The sequence below is a fragment of the Psammomys obesus genome, unplaced genomic scaffold (assembly GCF_907164565.1).
Source record: "Psammomys obesus unplaced genomic scaffold, mPsaObe1.curated_primary_1811, whole genome shotgun sequence".
Taxonomy (NCBI): domain Eukaryota; kingdom Metazoa; phylum Chordata; class Mammalia; order Rodentia; family Muridae; genus Psammomys; species Psammomys obesus.
Window position 1 is genome coordinate 12,781,971 of NW_026585686.1, and position 25,778 is coordinate 12,807,748.

The following is a 25,778-nucleotide window of genomic DNA, read 5'->3' on the forward strand; positions in this document are numbered from 1 at the left end:
CCACAATTTGTGCATCCATTCCTCCACTGAGGGCCATCTGGGCTGTTTCCAGCTCCTGGCTATTACAAATAAAGCTGCTACAGACTCATAGCCAAACTTTGGGCCGAGTGCAAGGAAACTTATGAAAGAAGTGGGAGATAGTAAGACCTGGAGAGGACAGGAGCTTCACAAGAACAGTGACAGATCCTAAAAGTTGGGGCACAGGGGTCTTTTCTGAAACTGATACTCCAGCAAGGACCACTCATGGAGATGGCCTAGAACCCCTTCACAGAGGTAGCCTATGGCAGTTCAGTATCCAAGTGGCCTCCATAGTAATGGGGACAGAGACTGTCTCTGACATGAACTGATTGACCTGTTCTTTGATCATCTACCCCTGAGCTGGGAGCAGCCTTACCAGGCCACAGAAGAAGACAATGCAGCCACTCCTGATGAGACCTGATAGACTAGGATCAGAGGGAAGGGGAGGAGGACCTTCCTTTTCAGTTGACTGGGAAAGGGACATAGGTGGGGAAGAGGGAGGGTGCAGTTGGGAGGGGAGAAGGGAGGGAGGTACAGGGGGGATACAGAGTGAAAAAACTGTAATTAATAAAAATAAAATTAAAAATTTTTATATAAAAAAAGAAAACAGAAACATGTGTGTACTGTTATCTCCTGTTTGTTACGACTCTGTCTATATAGTTTGTGGAGATTATATTTTATGGTACAAAAATAAATTGTTTTTGAATAGAAAACAGACAAGCTCTAATCATGTATGTTGTCATATTTTTTTGAAAAAAAATACGTCATTTAATTATTTTGTTGGTCTAGAATAGATGATTGGTCTTACTTCCTTTTTTTCCATATAGCAAGTTAATAAGCTAGTTTTAATCATAGCTACTAGCTAATTTTTTGTCCCTTGATACCAGCTAGCAAGTTGTTGGAGCTGGTCCCTGATACCAGCTAGCATCATTTCTAGTAAGAGGGAATGCTAACTAAGGAATTGCCTCTATTATAGTAACCTGTAGGCAAGTATGTATTCTTGATTACTATAGATGTGGGAGGGCTCAGCCCATTATGGGAGGTGCAGTCTTTGTACAGATGGCGCTAAGAAACTTGGCTGAGCAAGCCACGAGGAGCAAGCCAGGTAGGAGCACTTTTCCATGGCCTCTGCTTCAGTTCCTGACTCTAGGTTCTTTTTTAAATGTGTGCCCTGACTTCCCTCGGTGAAGTAATGTGATTTGACAAGTGATAGGTGAAATGAAATTTTTCTTCCCTAAGTTGCATTTGGTCATTTTCTTTGTCACAGCAATAGAAAGCAAACTAGGACTGTATAGTAAAACAGTCACAATTCACAGGCTAGTTCTTGTATCCTTTTTTCCCCCAAAAAATTTGGAAGCAGGGGAATAGGGCTAGATTTCTAAGCATTCTTTTTAGATTAAAAACAACAGAACAAAACAAATCAAAAATCGAAAGAACAACAAATCTCTACCCCTAAAATATAGAACTCTAAGAAAGAAATCACTAAAGGAACAGTTTATTCTGCCCTACATATTCACAGAGTAGACACTATTACATTTTGTTCTAAGGGAGAGTTTCAAAAGGAAACCTGTCAGAATTCAAATGAGTGGTGGGGACACAGCGTTTTACCCATCATATTAACATCTTGGCAGTTTCCCACCAGTTTGGAAAACAAGAAATCCATCATGGGCCTACAAACATCATTACTGTCTACCATCTAGGCCAAAACACATCATAACCTGTAGCTGTTCAATAAATCCTGATTGACAGCATTGTGAATCCCAAAATTTGGAGCTAGAGCTCAAGCATGAGCTCTTAACTTCCCATCTAGTGCAAATGATGCTTTGGGAACTCTATTGAGTTCCTAGTAAAATTATTTACAAAAAAGAAATGCTGAGAGAAGCTGAACAGACACAAATAAATAGTGAATGAGTAAGGGAAGAAGTTCTGCATGAATTTAAATAAACCCTAGATGCAGGAATGTGTCTTAACAGTTAGACATTTATAATATGAATTACTTGGTACCTTTAGCAATTTCCCATTGATATTACATGTTTAAATATGTTAAATATTTCAGTGATTACATAATATATTTTTGGGTGATTCATAAATCATTGAAAACAGTTGGAACAATGTTAACACAAAATTAAGTGATTTCTTATGAAACATTTTTCCCATGCCTACTGTTCACACAAACACCTCTGAGACCTAGTTACACATCATTCTTATGTTACTTTTGTATTGCAGAACAGGAGCCATATTAGACTTATTGTGAGTTGAAGTATTAGTCCTTTACATACTGTTTAACAGCTGTTTGATTCCTTTAATGCAGTTTCCTTAATGCCTTAAAAGGAAAGCTATATTCTTTTGTCTCTGTTAACATTACAAACTGTAAATTACATGCATATTTTAGTCAATTTTATTTTAATAAAAGCTTTTATATTTTTAAATCCTCATTAATGTGAGAAAAAATAAATTCTTGCAAGTAGCAATGTTGTATAATATTGGTTAGGTAGTTGTATCTTTTTTCATTTTTAATTGGGCATCTGTAATTTGTAGGTAATGTATTCGTTAGCCCCTTTCCAAGTCCACTGATGGGGGGAGACCTCCTCCCCATTCATCCAATCCTGTTTTATCAGGTATCTTCAGGACTGGCTGCAAAGCCCTCTTCTGTGGCCTAACAGGACTGCTCCTCCCTTGGGGTGGGGGGAAGGTCAAAGAACCTGCAATTGAGTTCCTGTCAGAAATAGTCCCTGTTTTCCTTACCATGGGAAACTAATTGGTTACTGAGCTACCACGGACTTCATCTGAGCAGAGGTTCTAGGTTATATCCATACATGGTCCTTGGTGGAGTGTCAGTCTCAGAAAAGACCCCTGTACCCAGATATATTTGGTCCTTGTGGAGCTCTTAGCCTTTCCACGTCATACAAACTCCCCCTTGTTTCATATGGTTCCCTGCACTCTGCTAAAGGTTTGGTCATGAGTCTTTGTATCTGCTTTGAAAACACTGCTAGTTAGAGTCTTTCAGATGCGCTAAGTAGACTCTTGTCATAGGTTCAATGCACATCCCATCTGTCTTTCTAAATGAGGATTGATCATCTTACCCCATGTTCCACTCTCTTGATTATCTTTTTTAGGTGTATAGATTTCATTATGTTTGTCATATCTTATAGGTCTATATAAGTGAGTATATACCGTGTTTGTCTTTCTCATTCTGGGATATTTCACTCAGAATGATCTTTTCTAGATCCCACCATTTGCCTGCAAATTTCATGATTTCCTCCTTTTTGATTGCTGAGTAGTAGTCCATTGTGTAAAAATACCACAATTTCTGTACCCATTCCTCCGTTGATGGACATCTGGGTTGTTTCCAGGTTCTGGCTATTACAAATAAAGCTGCTATAAACATGGTTGAGCAAATATCCCTTTTGTGTACCTGAACAAAGTTTGGGTATATACCAAGCAGTGGTATAGCTGGGTCTTGAGGAACCTCTGGCTTTCTTAACCTTCTTTAAAATGACTTCTGAGCCTTAGTAGCAGGAATTGTAATGTAGATGGCTATCCACTGGAACTGGGCTCCACAACTCTGCTTTTTGTTTGGTTGTGATTTTTCTGTAGCGCTGTCTGTAGCAAAGAGAAGTTTCCTTGATGCAGGGTGAGAACAATACTTACCTGAGTTTATAAGGACAATTATTTAGAATGCAATTAAGGATAATGCTTTTATTTTGTTAAGGTATGTTCTCTCTAGTTCTGCATTCTCTAGGACTTTTATTATGAAGGCATATTGGATTTTGTTAAAGGCTTTTTCTGCATCTATTGAGGTGATCCTGTGATTTTTGTCTTAAAAATCCATTTTTATGCTTTCCTACATTAATTGACTAGCATATGTTCAACTATTCCTACATTTTAGGGATAAAGACAGCTTGGTCATGGCAGATAATCTTTTTGATGTATGTGCCTATTCTGTTTACAATGATTTTAGAGCATTTTTTGAGTTTATTATATCAGCAATATTGGCCTGTAGTTTTCTTTATTTTCACCGTGTCTTTATCTAGTTTTGGTGTTGGAGTAATACTCGCTCCATAAAAGGGGTTTGGAGAACTTAGATATGGTATGAAAATTACTATAAAGTTTGGGGAAGGTAAGAAGGGTACAGATAGACACCTAGAGATCAGTTGTAGTGCAGGCAAGGTGGCAAGACTAGGCTCAGGCTGTGGTCAGTGCCATATCTGTAGGGTAGTGGAGGCTGCATAGAAGGGAGAGCCAGGTAGATTCACTTGGCTAGAGCTTGAAGTCAGATGTATAGGATGTTACTGGTTGGAGAGGCTGGATATAGTCTACAGTATATTTTGCTCATGTCCACCTGCTACTATTTCCATATAGCCCCCCTCACTTGCCCTAACTCTCACTCCCTTCTTTATATCCTCTATTTAAATGAATATTATTATTGAAACCCCAGAGTCTCATTAGTGCTGAATGTATGTGACTAGGATGAAGGCTTGTACAGGGGAAAGGACAATCTTACATTAGCCACATTCCCAAAGAAAGTGACTTTTCTTTCCTTTGAGATATCAGCTGTCAATAGCCCCTTGGGTGGGGATGAGGCCATGGGAACCCTTTCCTTTTCCATGCTGGAATTTTGGCTGGCTGGCTTGATATTGTGCTAGCAACTACAGCTGCTGAGTGTTGATGTGTGTAACAGTTACCTTGTGTCCTGAAGAAGCATTTCATAGCTTTCCTCCCTGTTCCAGCTCTTAAATTCTTTCAGCCTCCTTTCTTCAATGTTTCCTGAGCCCTGGGTTAGAGGATATTGAGATAGATGGTGTATCTATGGATGAGCACCCACATGTACTAATTCTTAGCACTTTAAACAACCTCTGCAAAATGACTCTTCTTGACAAACCTTGAGAGCAGTACAAATCCATTATATAAACATAAAAGGTTAGAAGGCAGTTTGACAACATGGCCATCCATGAATCACCTCTTAAGGCTTACAACGTTCTCAGCCGTGGGCTTTTGATAATGTTTTCAAGACTGCACAAGAAATGCCTCAGGTCCAATCAGAAAGCTATTGCTTACTTTTTTTTTCTTTTTTTTTTAATTTTATTTTATTAATTACACTTTATTCATTTTGTATCTCCCCCGTAAGCCCCTCCCTCCTCCCCTCCCGATCCTACCCTCCCTCCCCTTTCTGCATGCATGTCACTCCCCAAGTCCACTGATAGGGGAGGTTCTCCTCTCCTTTCTGATCTTAGTCTATCAGTTCTCACCAAAAGTGGCTGCATTGTCCTCTACTGTGGCCTGGTAAGGCTGCTCCCCCCTCAGGGGGAGATGATCAAAGAGCAGGCCAATCAGATTATGTCAGGGGCAGTCCCTCTTTCCATTACTATGTAATCCACTTGGACACTGAACTGCCATGGGCTACATCTGTGCAGGGATTCTGGGTTATCTCCACGAATAGTTCTTGGTTGGAGTATGAGTCTCTGGGAAGTTCCCTGTGGTCAAATTATCTTGTTCTGTTGCTCTGCTTGTGGAGTTCCCGTCCCTTTCAGCTCTTACTATTTCCCACTTCTTACATAAAATTCCATTCACTCTGCCCATCAGTTGTCCATCAGGTTCAGCATCTGCTTTGATAGTCTATACTGCAGCGGCTTTCAGAGGCCCTCTGTGGCAGGTTCCAAGGTTGTTTCCGGTTTTCTTCTGGCTTTCTAAACCCACACACTTATGGTCACCTGATTTTTGACAAAGATGCCAAAACCATACAATGGAAAAAAGATAGCATCTTCAACAAATGGTGCTGATCCAACTGGATGTCTACATGTAGAAAAACGAAAATAGATCCATACTTATCACCCTGCACAAAACTGAAGTCCAAGTGGATCAAAGACCACAGCATAAAACCAGACACATTAAAGCGGCTAGAAAAAAAATAGTGGGGAATACCCTAGAACTCGTTGGTACAGGAGAAAACTTCCTGAACAGAACACCAACAGCACAGGCTCTAAGAGCAACAATCAATAAATGGGACCTCATGAAATTGAAAAGCTTCTGTAAAGCAAAGGACACCGTCATCAAAACAAAGCGACTGCCTACAGATTGGGAAAGAATCATCACCAACCCTTTATCTGACAGAGGACTCATATCCAATATATATAAAGAACTAAACAAGCTGAAAAGCAACAAACCAAGTAATCCACTTAAAAAATGGGGAACAGAGCTAAAGAGAGAATTCTCTGTAGAGGAATATCGAATGGCAGAGAAGCACTTAAAGAAATGCTCAACCTCATTAGCCATTAGGGAAATGCAAATCAAAACAACCCTGAGATTTCACCTTACACCCATCAGAATGGCCAAGATGAAAAATTCAAGGGACAACACATGTTGGAGAGGTTGTAGATAAAGAGGAACCCTTCTCCACTGCTGGTGGGAATGTAAACTTGTACAACCACTCTGGAAATCAATCTGGCGCTTTCTCAGACAACTAGGAATAGCGCTTCCTCAAGATCCAGCCATACCACTCCTAGGCATATACCCAACAGAGGCTCAAGTACACAAAAAGGACATTTGCTCAACCATGTTTGTAGCAGCTTTATTTGTAATAGCCAGAAGCTGGAAACAACCCAGATGCCCCTCAACTGAAGAATGGATGCAGAAACTGTGGTACATCTATACAATGGAGTATTACTCAGCAATGAAAAATAAGGAAATCATGAAATTTTCAGGTAAATGGTGGGACCTGGAAAGGATCATCCTTAGTGAATTGTCCCAGAAGCAAAAAGACACGCATGGTATATACTCACTCATATAAGCATACAACATAGAATAAACCCACTAAAATCTGTACATCTAAACAAACTAAGCAAAAGAGAGGACCCTAACTAAAATGTTCAATCCCCATCCTGAAAGGCTAAGAGGATGGACATCAGAAGAAAAAGAAAATAGGAAACAACCTTGGAACCTGCTACAGAGGGCCTCTGAAAGCTATTGCTTACTTTTTTTTAGGTTTTTTTTTTTCAATTTTATTTTACATGGATGAGTGTTTTGTTAACATGTATGCATGTCTACCATATATGCAAGATGCATGTCTGTTGCCCAGGGACGCAAGGAGAGGGTATAATATCCACTGAATCTGGAATTACAGATAGTTGTGAGCCACTACTTGGGATCTGGGAATCAAACCCAAATCCTCTGCAAGATCAGCAAGTGCTCTTAACCCGATTGGCCCAGCCTATATTTTAATTTTGTTGTCTACTAGTAATATTATCTACTTTGTTGGCTTCTCCACATTTATCACTTGGCAACCCCTTCTCAGATGTCTGAATTGTAAATATCTTCTCTCACTCTATATACTGAATCTTTGTTTTGTTAACTATTCCTTGTCTATGCACAAACATTTTAGTTTGATATAATTTTAGGTCCTTTGTCCTTGCTTTTCTTGCAGATAGTTTGGGGATTATATTTTCAAATAGAAAGAAAGTTGTCCACTGCCCAGAACAAAATGAGTGAAAACTTTAATTCTATATTTTCTTTTTTTAAATTTTTATTAATTACACTTTCTTCACTTTGTATCCCCCCATAAACCCTTCCTCCCTCCTAATTCCACTTTCCCTCCGCCTTTTCACAGCTGCTCTTCCCCAAGTCCACTGATAGTGGAAGTCCCCCTCTCTTTCCTTCTGATCTTAGTTTATCAGATCTCATCAGGAGTGGCTGCATTTTCATCCTCTGTGGCTTGGTAAGGCTGCTTCCCCCTCAGGGGGAGGTGATCAAAGAGCAGGCCAATCAGTTCATGTCAGAGGCAGTCCCTCTTCCCATTACTATGGAAGCCACTTGGATACTGAACTGCCTTGGGCTACATCTGTGCAGAAGTTTTAGGTTATCTCCATGCCTGGTACTTGGTTGGAGTATGAGACTCTGGAAAGACCCCTGTGTTCAAATTTTCTGGTTCTGTTTCACCTTACACCATCAGAATGCCCAAGATGAAAACTTAAGTACCAACACATGCTGGAGAGGTTGTGGAGAAAGGGGAATCCTCCTTCACTGCTGGTGGGAATGTAAACTTGTACAACCACTCTGGAAATCTATCTGGTGCTTTCTCAGACAACTAGGAATAGCACTTCCTCAAGATCCAGCCATACCACTCCTAGGCATATATCCAAAAGAGGCTCAAGTACACAATAAGGACATTTGCTCAACCATGTTTATAGCAGCTTTATTTGTAATAGCCAGAAGCTAGAAACAGTCCAGATGCCCCTCAACTAAAGAATGGATGCAGAAACTGTGGCACATCTACACAATGGAATATTACTCAGCAATGAAAATAAGGATATCATGAAATTTTCAGGTAAATGGTGGGAACTGGAAAAGATCATCCTGAGTATGCTATCCCGGAAACAGAAAGACACACACGGTATATACTCCCTCATATAGACATGTAATATAGGATAAACCTACTAAAATCTGTACATCTAAAGAAACTAATCAAGAGGGAGGACCCTGACTAAAATGCTCAATCCCCATCCTGAAAGGCAAAGAGGATAGATATCAGAAGAAGAAGAAAACAGGAAACAAGTTAGGAACCTGCCACAGAGGGCCTCTGAAAGTCTCTGTCCTGCAGACTATCAAAGCAGATGCTGAGACTTATGGCCAACTGTTGGGCAGAGTGCCTGGAATAATTTTTTAAAATATATTTATTTATTTTATGTACACGAGTGCTCTGTTTTCATGCACAAGAGAAGAGGGCACCAGATCTCATTATAGATGGTTGTGAGCCACCCTGTGGCTGCTGAGAATTGACCTCAGGACCTCTGAAAGAGCAACCAGTGCTCTTAACCACTGAGCTATCTCTTCAGCCCCATTGCTTACTTCTATAGCTGCCATTTCACTACTGTACCTGAGAGTGGGTCTTGCCTGGTGGGTGAGTGTTTTAGCATTCAGAGTCCAGTGTTGGGCTAGCCCATTGGTGTGTTTTCTTTCACAGCAGCCTACCTAATACCTTCTAGCACCAGGAAAGTTAACCCAACAGAAAATGAGTTTCCTGGGCAGACTGAGATTTCATGATGTACTGTAACCAAAATATGTGATGTCTTCAACAATAGGATCTTTGTCATTTATTTCTGGTGGACAATCAAGGACAGTGTCACTAACCTGTGTTAATTTAAGTGCCTTTGGGATCTTCCTGCCAAATAAGTCAAAGGGAGATATTTCGAGATACTAAAATTTTCATTTAATTACCCATGTTATTGTGGAGACAGTATTGTCCACTGAAGAAGGGGACCTCTATTCAAACTCTCTTTTTTTCATATTTATTTTTTAAAATTAGGTTACAGTCTGCTGGATCTTTTAGTGGTTTTTAAAAATTGAGGCCAAATAGTAATAACAATTTTGTGTGTTACATAGCACATAGTTATTTGAAGAATTTGTGAGACCTGGTCTTTTTGACCTTTTGTGTTGCAGCAATTCATATTCCTTGTTAAAAAAAAAAAAAAAAAAAAAAAAAAAAAAAAAAAAAAACAAGGATAAAATTTTCTTCCTACTTTAGTTAATGCGTTTCCTCTGAGAAGGGAAAGCTACCCAGAATGGGGCCTTCCTCCCCACCCCCCACTTTTTTTTTTTTTTTTTTTTAGTAATTCAAGACCATGCTCATAATGCCTTTCAGCTGGGATGCACTTTATATCACCAAGTAAATTGTACAAACATCAGAGAGTTGGAGCTTGTCTTCAGATATTTTGGCTGAAGGTGTCTGCAGTGTAGCCTCAACAGCTGAGCTGAGGAGCAAACACCCAAACCCAACCACACCCACCCTTTAAATTTTGCCATTGCAAAATAGAGAAAAGTTTAATAAATATGTTTTTGAGTTTTTTTTGGAAAGTTTTTATAGCAGTGTTCTATAAGACAAGTATTCTTTCAAGCAATGTGAGAAAATATTTTATCTAAACCTCTTACATAGACTTACATAGACTGTTTGAGTTTAGTTTAACTTAATGAAATTATCTCTTCCTTCTTTTGAAATATAGAGTGGAAACATAGCACATTAGATTATTCCAGAACAAAGCACAATATTTTCTCTTTCCATCCAAAGAAAGAATACTGTGTATGGTCCAAAGCTTTTGCCTGACCAACTCAGTTTTTTGATGATAGCACCATTGATGGATTGTTTTGTTGATTTCCTTTTGCTCATTAGAAGTAGAAAATCATGAAATTCTTTGTTTGCAGTATTTGTACATAGATGAAGAGGTGATGCTTAGAGGTGCTGTACCACCATTTTCAGTATTGTACAATGGAAAGTCTTGTTTCTACATTTGAAAACTAAGACTCTGCCTCTTCCCTTCATAGCATACTCTTATTAGGTGTAGTAGCTACTTATTGCTGTGTGAAAATCTGTCCCAACATGGATGAATTAAAACAATTCTTTCTATCTTACAGTCCTCTGAATTACACATACAGGAATAGGTGAGCCTGTGCCGTGAGGCTGTTGTCATGTCTCTAGAGCTGAGGTTATCTTAAGGCCTGACTGGCTCTGATTGGATCTGAGGCATTCTCTGCATAAGGAATTTCATGTTAGTACTGAAAACCTTGTGAAAAGCTCCTGGCTGGGGCCTTTAAGGGGGTACTGGAAATGATTTATGAATGGTCATGTTGACTTCTAGACTCACTCATTTGGCTAGTGATCAATGTCACCTCTGGGTCATTCATTTGGTCACTGTCAGTGATGAATTACTCAATATCTGAGGCTCTTCAAAGTCTTTCTAATCCTCAGGCTGTGGAAGCAAGTAAGAAAGACAGAGAGAGAAAGGAAGAGGAGGGGGCATGGAGAGAAAGAGTGGGGTGGGAGCACATGATTTGTGTGCCAGAAGCAGTTGCCAGGTCTGTCCCTCACTTGGGGTAGAGATATATTTTGTTATGAGATTAAGAGTATGAAATATTTCATAAACCCTTTTTTAGGCATGTTTGTGTGCATGTGTTTGTGTGCTGTATACACAAGTGCACTAATGTATGCACAGGTCTTCACATGTAAGGACCAGAGGAGAATGCCTGGGGCCTTCCTCCATCACCTTCTGTCTTACTTCCTTGAGACAGGCACTACTGCCCACCCAGAACCTTGCCTTTCTGTCTTGGCTGGCTGGCGGCTGTGCTCTCCAGATCTTCTGCTGCTTTTACCCATTGTGCCATCTCCTCAGCCCATGGATGTGTCTTTACATTACCATTATGCGTTTATGTGTGCTTAAAATCTAGAAATGGCAAAACTCATATATTTAGCTAAAGGGACATTTACTTATTACTTTTTTGGTATTCAAAGGAAGTTGGTGACATTGTTTCAAAGTGAACAATTGAAATATAGTTCTAAAATTTATATGAAGCACAACAACATGCTAAAGGCTGCCTTATTTATAAATAGGTGATATGTGTAGAGAAACTTATAACTTGTGTATCCTCATGTCCAGTCATGAAAGGTGTTCACTAATTACATGTTTATATATTAATTTATGCATCACCTGAACCCTGTCTCCACCAAAAGGACCATTATTTTGAGTATTCCATAATGATTGGTATTTTTAGTGCCAGACTCATGATCCCTAAAATCTTAATGCCTGCATTCCAGATGTTTTTAATCTCTTAACTGTCAGGGTGTTACTGGGAACATAAGGTAAATGCCTTGAAGCAAAACAATAATGTGTTTTTAATGAAGAGGACTTTGTGTGGTGCTGAAATCTGAATCAAGAGGTTCCCTCTCTTGCAAATAGCCTTTTATGCCATTCTTTGTAGGGGAACATATGGCTTACATCACAGTGAAATATGCAAAGTAGGAAGAAGAAGAAGAAGAAAAAAAAAAAAAAACAACCCTGCTCCATTCATGTGTCATGTCTAATGTAAGGCCTCATGTGCAGTTTCCATAGAGGATAAAAAATTAAGTACAGACATAAAATAAGCTTGGGAATCAAGGCTCCTTCTTGTGTCTTAAACGCTGCAAATGGTTTCGAACTTTCAAGTAATTAATACTCCCTTCACTTTTAATATTTGCATTTCCTTATTAAGAAACAATCTCCCAATAATTCTTAATGAAATCCCGAAATGGTGATATTTAGAAAGCATTAGCTTTCTGGAAGCAAATTACCAGGGGAAATAGTTTGGTCTTAAATTTTCCATATTTAATATGGTAACAAGAAGAAATTAAAAAAATAGAAAATGTCTCCTGTGAAATACATATGATTACTTGTGTTTGTGCATGTGACCTCATGTTTAGTTTTTTCTTGATGATGTGAATATTCCCTTGTAGAAAATACTGTCCTCCAAGATGGCAAAACTCTAAAAATATGTTATAGCTTCTCCTTGTGAGATGTTTTTCTTTCAGATCTGCCATCTTTTATTTTTCAGAATGAAAATGGTATTTCTAGCAATGTCACAATCTTATGCATGTGCTATGTGTATGTGGTAGTAGGTGATTATTGTTATTTGCAGTGAGCTTGGTTATGGTAGACTTGGTTAGCTCTACTCATAGCTGTTCTAAGAAGTGGAAGCTAGAGTGTCTTTTTCACCAGATATTAACCCCTTTGAAGACATTTTGGCAGACAGAACAGGAAGTTTGATTGACAGTGCTGCTGGAATGGCTTTGTAAGGGAGTGTGGCTCTGGAACTTTCCTAGCCTAAAGTTGACTACCAGCCTGGAGGACTGTGCATAACTGGACATTTTGGTGCCTAGTTGGGAGATGCCTCCTCCTCACCCATAGAAGAGAGTGGGCCACACACAGTTTAGAACCCTTGTTTCCTGGCACTCTATACTGTTATCTTACCTTTGGGAAGATGTGCTGAATTGCATCACTCATCTATATAGCTGTATCTTTGGGCACATAAAAATTTCTCCCTGCTATAAAGAGAGACATTTTTCCTATGGGTTAACTGGAAGAAAGAAGTTGGAGAAACTGCTTTTAATTTCAAGGGTCAGAAGTTAGGAGAAAGCCCATAAATATTTCCCTCCTGTGCCCTCGTGATGTGCACTAGTCCATGAGTTTTGAGAGAGGTTTTTCTGTGAAGGTAGCAACTTCTCTGGTGACAGGATAGGTGAGTCTGTGCTGCTTCTTTCTTCCACGTCAGAGGATGTTGCCGAGGCGCAAGGATTTAATTAGATTAAATTATAGAAATAGAAAGGATGTATATTAAACCCTATCAAAATAGAAGGCTTCCCCTGTGGTTTACACACATCATGAAGCTGATATCCGCAGTTTCATTAATATAATTCCAACAAAACTGGTGTTTACTCATGCTTTATACATGAAAAAATTCCAGAGCTCGTCAAGTTTCGTTACTGAAGCATGAATCCCCATTGTTTCAAGGAGGAAGAGAGATGATAGAGTTCCATACCAAAAGTGGTTACTGAAAACTATACTGACCCTCAAGTCAGTGTGGAAACATTTGCTGTAATGGTAATTTACAGTGCACATTTTGAGATTTTTAGGCAATTCATGCACATGTCCCTTGCAAGTCTTTAGTTTAGACACTGGAGCAGACAGGCTTTCATTTTCTAATCTCTTCTCACTATTTTCTCCAATAGCTATTTTTAATGCACCTAAATTCAGCATCCAAGTTTACTTGACCATCTGTGGTTCATGTGTTGATGTTGCTTGAGGGAATTTGTGTTTATAGTTCACCAGAGAAAAGGGGGATAATGGACTGTATTTCTACTCATAGGCTCCTTTGCAAGTGTAGTTAAACTGAGACTTCATAATCATATCTTTGTTCGGTCTCCTTTAAGATGATTTCTGCCTTAGCATTCACCATCATTCCACTCCTTTTATTAATTGATCCTATATCTTTTAATTTATCTTCCTTAGACCTGCATTATTATTCACAGTATGATTACACTATAAAATTCTCTGGGCCAGTGAGCTTTACAGACAGCAATTAGTGCTTTTAGGGTTATTCTGCTTTCCAAGATATGCTTGATGGATCTGAGTTCTTTTAACCTTTGTCCTCTGCTTTCACTTATAGCTTTGGGTGTAAAACCCCATGGAGGAGCCTGTGTGTTTAGCTTTTCCTTATTGTGATTGTTCTCTCCATCATAGTTATTGCAAACCAGGAATAGACTGTGATGTGTACTTTGATGAAAAAGAGTCACTCAGGGAAATTCTGTAATTCATTATGGAATCAGAGTCTTTCTATTCTAAGTTTTTCATATACTAAAAAACTTTCCTTGGTTAATCCTTGTTTAAGTACTACTTTTGGTAGTTTTATTCTTTATGTGACAGACAGTACCTTTGTCTCTTTTTATAGCTATAGTGTTAAAAGTTATTTCCTATCTTGACATTGCATAGCAATCACTTCAATGCCTTGTTAGGATAACATGGGCAGCTATACCTGCCTTCGATTAGATAGTGTTGTTAGCTGAGCTTTTAGATGGCTGCTTTAAGGCAAAGAAATGTTCTCAGCTTGTCTTTTATATTAAAAATTTCTTACATGCAGCTTTATTTCACAATTATGACAAAAGATATGTTTAAAACATTACTATTACTATTGGCTGCCTCAAATCATAAATCATTCAGTGAAAATTATTAAAGATTAAACGATTAATTTAGTAATTAAAATATAAGATCTGTTTAATATGTGCTGCATAGAATCTTCTTGAATCAAAGTGGAACGATTCAGTCACCAAAATTCACAGTCAAGAATGCACAGGGAGAGAGGGTGGAGTAGCTCTGAAAGAGTGCTTGACTAGCATGTACAAAGCCTGAGTGAACCGCTAAACACCACAAAAGCAAAACAGAGCAAGCAAACAATTTCTAACCTTAACCTATGTTCTAGTTCTACTTGTAGCACTGATGTTGATGATGATGATAACAATAATAATAAAGATTTATCCTAGCAGGAAGTAGTGGCATCAAGGATAACTGCCTGAAAACCATGCTTTCTCTGAATCCATGTAAATATGAAAGCATGTACCACTGTTCTAAGTTAAAGTGATAGCTTCTCTTGCAAAGTAAGGTACTTGCCCAGATGGTAGAGAAAGATGAAGAAAAGGGAGTGGTGAGAAGAGAAAGAAAGGGAGATAGGATGTATATTTGGACACTAAGGCTGTCTCACATTCTGCATTTTGGAATCAGAATTCAAAAGACCATGTTCAGAAACAGAAAACATATAAATGTGATTAGGAATAAATTAGTAATGACAATAAAACTGCATTCGTGCTGTTTTAACTAAAATATTCAACTTAAAACAAATATTCTCTAAAACTAGTCAGCAGCAAAAGTAAAAATTATTTGGTCCTTGTGGAGCTCCTGTCCTCTCTAGGTCTTATTATCTCCCCCTTCTTTCATATGATTCCCTGCACTCTGCACAAGGATTGGTGATGAGTCTCAGCATCTGCTTTGATACATGCTAGAGGGCCTTTCAGAGGCCCTCTATGGTAGGCCTCTGTCCTGTTACTTGTTTTTTCCAAGTCCAATGCACATCCCATTTGTCTTTCTAAGTGACGATTGATCATCTTGTTTATTTTCTTTAGGTGTACAGATTTTAGTAGGTTTATCCTATCTTATAGGTCTAGTACCCACTAATAAATGAGTTTATACTGTGTGTGTCTTTCTGCTTCTGGGATACCTCTCTCAGGATGATTTTTTCTAGATCCTACCATTTGCCTGGAAATTTCATGATTTTCTCTATTTAATTGCTGAGTAGTATTTCATTGTGTAAAAGTACCACAATTTCTCTATCCATTCCTCCATTGATAGACATCTGTGATGTTTCTAGGTTCTGGCTATTACGAATAAAACTGCTACAAACATGGTTGAACGAATGTCCTTGTTGTGTACTTTAGTATCTTTTGGATATATGCCTAGGAGTCATACCAAATATATCTGGGCACAGGGGTCTTTTATGAGACTGTTTCTCCAACCAAGGACCATGCATGGATATAACCTAGAACCCCTGCTCAGATGTAGCCCATGGCACCTCATTATCCTAGTGGGTTCCCTAGTAAGGGGAACAGGGACTGTCTCTGACATGAACTCAATGACTGGTTCTTTGGCTACCCCCCCCCCCAAAAAAAAAAGGAGCAGCCTTGCTAGGCCTCAGAGGAAGACATTGCAGCCAGTTCTGAAGAGACCTGATAACCTAGGGTCATGTGGAAGGGGAGGAGCACTTCCCCTACTTGTGGACTTATAGAGGGGCAGGGAGGAGATGAGGGAGGGTGGATGTGATTGGGAGGGAATGAGAGAGGGGGCTGCAGCTGGGATACAAAGTTAATAAACTGTAACTAATATAAAAAATAAAAATTTAATTAAAAAAGAAAAAAAAGTAAAAAATAATAAGGAACAAAATAAACCCTAAAATACAAAATATTAATATCAAACCTATCTTTATGTCTTAAGTATAAGAAGAAGAAACTAATGCCATTTGCAAAAAGATAATATATACAGACAATTATTTATAAGTATGCATATATGTAAGAAATGTATTTTAAATCTAAGCATTTCCTTTTAGAAAGATATTAGCCAAGGCATGGTGGTGCATGTCTTTCATCCTAGCACTCAGAAGGAGAGACAGGTTGGCTTATTGAGTACTGGATGTCAACCTGGTCTATGAGTCCTTGGTGCCAACCTCTTCCATTTTACCATAAAGATTTAAAAACATCACATGGACCCTGAAAAAGAGAACAGAGTAATATTAGAAACTAACATGACAGACAACTATGATTCAACTCTAAGAGAAAATCCTTCATTGCATAGACAGAGAAACAGGATGGACGATGACCAGGCACTTTTGATAGGACTGGTGCCCAGACTTAGAGTAACCATATACGATTTTGAAATGTTGTCATTGAAGGCTCTGCTGCACTAGTCTTTAGTCAGTGTGTTGAGCCCTTCTCATCTAATGCAATTGTTACACCGAGGCTACTGTACTCATTCCTGCATCCCTTGCTCTCTATTAAGAAATCCAGGCACTGAGATTGCAGAAAGGTCAAGTATTGACTCAGGAAGGTTGCTGTCAATCAGTTACAGCTAAACACACCTTAAAGTTCAGGCCTGAAAAAGTTTTCAGCTAGTACCTCACAGGTAGTGAACTGTAGGGACATGAGTGTTTCTCAGTAGCATCATCAACTGCTGACCAAGTGTCCAAATGCTTGGGCCTATGAGGGACATTCTTCATTGAAAACATAGCAAGTAAGCTTTGACCATGTAGCTTTGAACACATAGTATCTGCATAAGGCTTTAGGAGTTAAACCATGCTGTATGAGAATAAAAACACTGGCCTGATGCCATGAACCTATGTTTCAGCTGAATGGAAAAATAGTTCTGAGACTGAGGAAGAAAAGATGCAGTGCACTTCTGAGGAAGATTTATTGCAGTGACCAAGAGAGAACGTTGAACAGATGTTTTCTTTCCTGACCAAGAAGGGAGAAGACTAATGCTTATGGAACTGCAGAAAGACATGGGCATCAGAAAGAGGTGGGGGGAAATAGTAGAAGTAGAATAGTGAATTGGAAAGGGGGGTTGATGAGGAATAGAAGGAAATTGGAGAGAATGAAGAGGATAAAGGCAAATTAGAGAACTCTTGATACATAGCTTAGGAAATGTGACAATGTAAAAAATTGTGATATAAAGGATGTATTGTTAGCTTTTCTGAGATGTAGACAGTCACATAATACTTTGAAATCAGTGAGGAGGATGAAAAGGATAAAAACAAACCTAAAAAATAAACAGACTTAATAATTGAAAGATATCACTGTGATCTTAAATGTCTCCTGATTAGATGGTTGTAAAAAATGTTGCTTATTCAGGGAAATTAATTTAGAAGGAGATTCTTGCTTATGATGTATATTAATTTATGTCTTTATTACTTTCTTGGTAGTATTTAAAGAAAGGAAAATAAATAACATTATTAAAATCTAAATTTTAGTCCACCAAAATTTAGTAAATTATTAAATTTCAGTAAAATATTAAGTAATTTCTGAGTATTTTTACATTTAATATTAGATTTAAAATGAGCTGGGCTTTTAAGTTTCATTTTTTATTTTTTTAAGTATGTGTACATATGTGTCTCCTTGTAGGAATGTACATGTGTGTGCAGGTGCCTGTGCCATCTAATGTAGGTATTGGAAACTGAAACCAGCTCCTCTGTAAGACTAGTATGTCTCTCTAGTGCCCAAATGAAATGCTTTAAAAAGTTGCTTTAATAATAGTAATAACAATAAATTAGCTAACATTCATTGGACATTTTCCCATGTGTCTTTCTCATTAACTGTTTCCTGAAATAACTACTCCCAGAATAGAAGATGAAATATTTCTCATTTGTTTATCTTCTTATTGATGAAGTTTATCATCTTCATCATCATCACCTTCAAAATAAGTAATAGACCTGTATCATAGTTTATGAATATGACCCATAACATGATAAAGTTGGAAGGTGCTATTTTTTTTATTAGTTTTTTTTAGAGTTTTACAATGTGTGTTTTGATCATAGTCCTCAGGTCTTCCTAGATCCACCCATTTTTCCTACCTGCCCAACTTTGAATTCTTTCTTTTTGATCCTTTAAGACCAGTGGGTCTTCTGGAGCACTGTTAACTTACTTGGACCTACACTACTTGAGAAAACTCTTTCTGTGTCCCTGCAGCTAGCAGTTGCCAGTAGCTTTAAAACTAGGGGTTGGATTGTGTATCCAGCTCCCCTCTCTGTGCTGCCCATTGGTCTGGCTTGGTCTAATACAGGTTTTGTGAATGTTGTTGTAATGTATTTACTTGCAAATTTCATTTTGCGAGTAAAATGAATTATATTTTATCGTATAAATATATGAAATTTTCCATTCATTCATCAGTTGATGATTAGGGTGTTTTCATTTCTTGGTTATTATGAACAAAGCACCATTAAACATGGGTCCTCTACACGTGTAGAGTAGGATATGAAGTCCTTTGAGTGCATACCCAAGAATGGTGTCACTGGATCATTTTATCTTTTGAGGAGCCTCTACACTGATTTCCATACTGGCATTCCCATCATCAGTGAATAAGTGTTCTTCTTTCTTAGCATTCACCTGAACATTTGTTCTCATTTTGTTGTGTGCTTTGTTTTTTTCACTTTTGCCATTCTGACTGGGGTGAGATGAAATCTCAAAAAGCTTTAATTTGCATTTCTTTGCTGGGTAGGGTTGTTGGTTTGTTTGTTTTGTTTGTTTGTTTGATTGTCTATTCATGTGGTCCTTGAGCCACTTGGTCAGACCCACCTGGTGGAGGAGGCCGACTTCTGAGGGGAGCCCATATAAAAAGGGTTTCAGAAGGAATTTCCCAAGCCTTTTGCTGGCTTGGCCTTCTCTCTTAGGGGACTTAGTGTTCTGTTGTTGCCACCCTGCTGATTCCTTCCTGTTGGGTAGCTTTCCAAGCTACTGTCAGATAGCGTTCCAAGAGTGCAATCATGGAATGAAAACTAGTGGCTCTCCCAGAACATTCAGGGCTCCTGGTCCCAGATTGGGACCATTGAGGCATTCTGCCCTGTGGACTGAGTAACTGCCTGCTGTTTCCCTTCAGCAGGAGACAAGCAGCTACTCTGGGACTAAGAATATGTATTAAGAAAAACGCTGAGACACCTAGCCTGAACTACTGAGTTTTCAGCATCCTGGGTGTGATTTGGCAATTGCCACTATTTTAAAGCTCATTTAATGAATATTCCTTCTCTCTCCCTCTCTGTCTCTCTCTCTCTCTTTTTCCCCCTCGCTCCCCCTCCCTTGCTCCCCTTGATTCTGTTCTTCTGGAAAACCCTTACTAAAGTCAAAGACTGAGCACTTCCCATCTTAAGATTGAGGGAAGAATCCATTTCCATCTTTTTCCTTTTACTGAGTAGATGGCCACCCACCCTATGGGTCTTCTTACTCACTGTCCACTTTCTTTTCTCTTTAGATAATCTGCATCTAACAGTCCTCTTCTTGTGAAATATTAAGGGCCAGAAAAACTCCCAAATGAATCAGAACAGCTCCAGGCTATTTTTTTTTCTCCAACAGTGTAGTATGGCTGTGCATCCACAGGTCCATAATCTTCTTCTTAAAAATGACAGGACCTACCAAAGTCTTATTTGCATATTACATAGAGTGCCAGCTTCTTCTAACTTGAGCTCCCAGGGAAACTGAGGCTTAATGCCCTGAGGCATCTGTGATATATGATGAGTTAGCTTTCATCCTGTGCATAGAATGGTTCTAGGTTTATGTCAGCCTTGCCAGAATTTAGAAGTGACACTCAAACCAAGCACAGCATTAACTATTTCATGGAACCCCACTTGAGAAAGGCAGACTGAATTTTGCCATGAACTTATTGGCATGGAACTGATGTTTCTCTCCAAAACCCTGTTGTGTCACCGATTTGAAAGCACTTTGTTTGCTCACTGATGTTGAGGCCTGGAGGAGGCAATGGCTGTTTCCTTTCATACAGATGGACTTCAAAGTATGACAATGTCAGCCACTGTGTCTAGAGCCTTCTAGAGACAGATAATGACAAGGTGAGGAGAGGAGCCTTCAACCTAAGCAGCAGTCTACTGCTGGAAGATCGCAATTCTAAATTACATAGCAGATGCCAGGCGTTCTTAAAAGACGTGGATCCTAGAGAAATCTGAAGTGTGTCATAGTATGTGGGGCAGATGGGTGATAATTTCATCACAATTGTGGATGTATCTTGAATATACTTGCATTGTGTTTTAGTATTCTCAAATACTCATCCCTGTATTTGGTATTTTTGTTTTTGTTGTTATTTGGTTGGTATTAGGTAAAAGATGCAGGTATTCTGTAAAATACAGGAACTCAGTGTGTGTGTGTGTGTGTGTGCATGTGTGTATGTGTGTGCATGTGTGTATGTGTCAGTAAGTGAGAGAATTCTAAATGCTATTATTTTTTCCTCCTAAACGTATTTATTATTGGTATGCAGGAAGTCTTGGTTTTCATGTTAATTTTATACCCTGTCACTTTGGTGATTGTATATATGAACATTTTCTCATGGAGGCTCTTGGGTTTCTTATCTGCAGCATCAGGTCATCACAAGCTAGTATCCTGTGACTTCTTCCCTTTGTATCCCTTTGATTTCCTTTTGGTTCTTATTGCTTCAGCTAAGTGCCCTTGGACTATAATAAAAATGCTGAACTTGTATTCCCTTGTTTCTGATTTTAGTGGAAATGTCTTGTTATCTCCTTTGACTTTAATCTTGACTCTAGTTTTTTTGTATATCACCTTTTTAAAAATTTTATTGTTTGTAGTATCAGTCTCAGAAAATAACCCTGTGCACAGATTTTTTGGTTCTGTTGCTCTCCTTGTGGACTTCTCCAGCTATCTCCCCTTTCTTTCGTAAGATTCCCTGCATTCCTCCCAAAGTTTGGCTATAAGTCTCAGCATCTGCTCTAATACCTTGCAGGATAGAGCCTTTCAGAGGACCTCTGTGGTAGGCTCCTGTCCTGTTCCCTGTTTTCTCCCTTTTCTGATGTCCATCCTCTTTGCCGTTCTGAATGCGGATTGAACATCTTAGCCAGAGTCATCCTTCTTGATTAGCTTCTTTAGGTGTCCAGATTTTAGTATGTTTATCCTATCTTATATGTCTAATATCCACTTAAAAGTGAGTATACATCCTATGTATCTTTCTGCTTCTGGGATACCTCCCTTAGGATGATCTTTTCCAGTTCCTACCATTTGCCTGCAAATTTCATGATTTCCTTGTTTTTTATTGCTGAGTAATGTTCCACTGTGTAGTTGCACCACAATTTCTGAATCCACTCATCAACTGAAGGGCATCTGGGACAGATACTCCAACCAAGGACTATTCACGGAGATAACCTAGAACCCCTGCACAGATGTAGCCCATGACAGTTCACTGTGCAAGTGGGTTCCATAGTAATGGGAACAGGGACTCTCTCTGACATGAACTGATTGGCCTGCTCTTTGATCACCTGCCCCTGAGGGGGGAGCAGCCTTACAATGTAGCCATTCCTGATGAGACTTGATAGACTAGGATCAGAAGGAAAGAGAGGAGGACCTTCCCTATCAGTGGACTTGGGGAGGCACATGGGTGGAGATGGCGGGGGGGGGGAATTGGGAGAGGAGCTACAGGGAGGATACAAAGTGAATAAACTGTAATTAATAAAAAGAAAAGAAAAAAAAGAAAAGAATTTTTGTGATATAATTTTTTTAGTTCCAAATATTTTTAAGGCTTTTGTCATGAAGACATGAGAGGCATTGTTGAAAGTCTTTTTGAATCTGTTGATTATGTGACTTTCTTTTTGTCCTTGAGTTTCTTTATGTAATTTTATATTTAAGGTGTTTTAGTTTCACTTTAATTTCTACATAATCTTTGGTTATATTAGTCTTAGTGGTTAAAGTCTCCCAAATTATAAAGAGTAAATTAAACAGACATGTATTGATAAGAAGTTCTTAGAGCTACTATTTTTTTTCTCATTAGATGTTATAAATTTTGGTTGATAGATTTGTGTGATTTATGGATATGGCTCAACTTATTTCTTCTAGTATTGATGGACATTTTAGTGCTTTCTGGTTTGTACCATTAAGAAAAAATAATGTCTATTAATATTGGGAATAAACAAGGGAACTGTTGGTGTTGTAGGATTAACTTTACTTTCTAATGCAGAAGCTGTTTTTCAAGAAGGTTTTAGCAGCTTACACTTTCAGAGGCAGGATTGTGAGTATTTATGTTTTCTATACATAGGTAACAGGGCATTTTGACTTCTTTTTTTTAGTTCATTTTTTAAAAATTTTTATTATTAGTTACATTTTATTAACTCTGTATCCCCCCTGTATTCTGATACCTCTTTCCCTCCCAATCTCACCCTCCCTCCCTCATCTCCTCCCTGCCCCTTTCCAAGTTCACTGATAGGGGTGAACCTCCTCCCCTTTCACCTGACAAGTAACAGGACAGGAGCATACTGCAGAGGGCCTCTGAAAGACTCTTCCTAGCAGTGTATCAAAGCAGATCCTAAGACTCATAACCAAACCTTTGGCAGGGAATCATATGAAAGAAGGGGGAGTTAGTATGATGTAGAGAGCATAGGAGCTCCACAAGGACCAAATATATCTGGGTACAGGGGTCTTTTCTAGCATGACACTCCACCAAGGACCATGTATGGATATAACCTAGAACCTCTGCTCAGATGTAGCCTGTGGTAGCTCAGTAACCCATTGGTTTTTTGTCCTAGTAAGGGGAACAGGGACCATTTCTGACAGGAACTCAATGGCAGGCTGTTTGACCTCCCCACCTCCCAAGGGAGGAGCAGTCCTGCTAGGCCACAGAGGAGGACTTTGCAGCCAGTCCTGAAGATGCCTTTTGACTTCTGATTTTAATTGTCCTGTTGATTGTGTAGTGACTGCTTTTATTGTGATACTCTGCATTTACCTAGTGACTAACAGTAATCCTCTCAATGTCTATTAAGATAATGTCTTTTATGAAATGCTTATATTGCCTACCCCTAAAAGAGACATAGTTCTTCCCTGGCCATACACTCAGGATACCACCAGACATGTGTTGGACATATGTCTTGAAAATATTTCTATTCTGTCAATGCCCTTCTTAAAATGATACCTTTTATGAACAGATCTTTTTAACTTCATTGAATTGTAATTCGTATTGTTATTGTCATTTTGCTTTTATTCATAAATCTTGGCTAGCTCAAGGAAAATATAGTCTGTATTACTTTTTCATAAGACATAAATTATCTTTTGTATTTATGTATCTTATCTACAGAAATATGGTGTAAAGCAGGAGGTCAACATTTATTTTCACATACACTATTACCTATTTGATCAGCACACTGATTCAAAGACATATCCTTTCTACTTTACCAAGGGTTCAGTTTGTGTATTAATCAGTTTGGTTTTGTTTCCTGAATTTGCATTATATTATATTTCTACTTAAACCAATACTTCATGATACATAATGCTTTTTTCAAACCTGGGCCATATTACGATCATTTTCTCATCATCTTTAGTTTGTTACTAACACTATAATTTCTTGTTAACGTTTAGTACATGGATTTCTTGACAGTGATATAGGTTGTTTTTAAATTGTGAGCCTAGAGATATTTTGACATTAACTTTGCATTCATTATTTTTTCTAAACGTGTTGATTAATTTTAGTTGATTGTGTATCTTCACTTTTTCAAACTAGTTGAGTGGATTTGCTTTGATCCAATTACAGACACATCTAATATGCTTTCCAGTGATGTTGGCCTGAGGAACATAAAGACAAAATTGAAAATGTCATTCCTTTAAAACTCTTGATTTAAAATGATCCTGCTTTTAAGTTATTAACCTAACCTGAATGATAAAACTTTTTCTTGGGCAGAAACATTTTAAGGAAAATAGCATTTAAAGTTGTGCTAAGCATTTCCTGTCAATGCCAGGTGGTAAGATCATTGCTTCAGCAAGACCACTAGGAAAGAGTGGCATGCAATGTGATTTTAGTCCATGACTAAAGATATGTGAAGACAATTTCACTCTGTCTGACCTTTGAGACAGAAAATATTCAGAACTGAAAGAAAGAGCAGAGAGGTCCGAGTGAGTTCCAAGTCACTGATTTTCCATCACAAAACAATGTACTGTACTTTAAACATCCTAAAGCTGGCAGCAGTAATTTTATTAACTGACTTCTATCAGACAGACAAATGAATTTACATGGAACCCTCAGAAGCCTGCTTGCCTTAGCTGACTGAATATACCAAAGACAGCATATTGATTTATTTTTGGTTTATTGTCAATAAGGTGAAAAAACAAAACAAAACAAAGCAAAACACTTGCTTCTCTTAGATTTTTTCTGTGTAACATCCTAAACCCTAAGTAGCTTGACACAATATCAGCATATTTGTCTTCATAACTCAATAAATGGGCTCTGTAAACCTGTTCTACAATGGTGGCTATGCTCAACACATCTTGACTGGGTCTTCTGGGGGCTGTGACTACTCTGAAATGCTGTAGATGTTTCTCACCCTCACAGGGAAGCCTAGGATTTTATACATGGAAGTGGTGGGTGAGGTGCCTCAGATCAATAAGTGTAGGGTCTTTCTAGGAAGTTCTTGAGCAAAGGCACAATGGTACTTCCTTTTATTGCCTTGTGATAAGGCCAACCCAGAAAGAGAAGTTCTCATTTGAGAAGCACTCTGGCAATTGACTCACAGCTAAACCTGGTTTCTAAATCTTAAAATAAAGGCTTTTTTTCTTTTTAATTATTGGGATGTCTTGTTTTTTAATTGTCACAATTCCAGTTTATTATTGATCAGTATTACTGCTGTCATTACAAAGTTTAAAAAATATTTAAAAAAAGAAAACAAAAATATTTCTTTGATCCCTAACTCTGTATAAACATAAAACCATTTATTTTTTAATTGTAATTTTTTTCTTAACAATATATTCATTATATATCCCTATTGTAGCCTCCTCCCTCAACTCCCCCTAGTCTTGCCCTCCCTCCCTCTTCCCCACATCCTCTTCCTCTAATAAAAGGGGGAGTTCTTCACTATTGCCATCTCCCCATAGCTTGTTAAGTCTCATCAGGCCTGCCTGGATCCTCTTCCTTGGTGGCCTGGCAGGGATGCACCATCAAGAGTGACTGATGATGATGTCAAAGAACAGTCAACTGAGTTCATTATAGAGGCAGCTCCTGCTCCCTCACTCAGACATTCACACAGAGACTGAGCTGCCAATGGGCCACATCTGAGCAAGGGGTCTAGGTCCTCTCCATGCTTGGTCCTCCTTTGATGCATCATTCTTTGCAGGAACCCCTGGGCTCTGAACTTTTTGTTTTGTTGGTCTCCATAATCTTGAGTAA

General features: G+C 38.5%; 1 protein-coding gene across 5 annotated transcripts in view; it reads left to right on the top strand.

Moving 5' to 3' along the window:
* The window catches only part of Ptprd (protein tyrosine phosphatase receptor type D), a gene marked incomplete in the record, with an annotated part of 2,622,804 nt that overhangs the window by 2,167,510 nt on the left and 429,516 nt on the right, over positions 1–25,778 (top strand).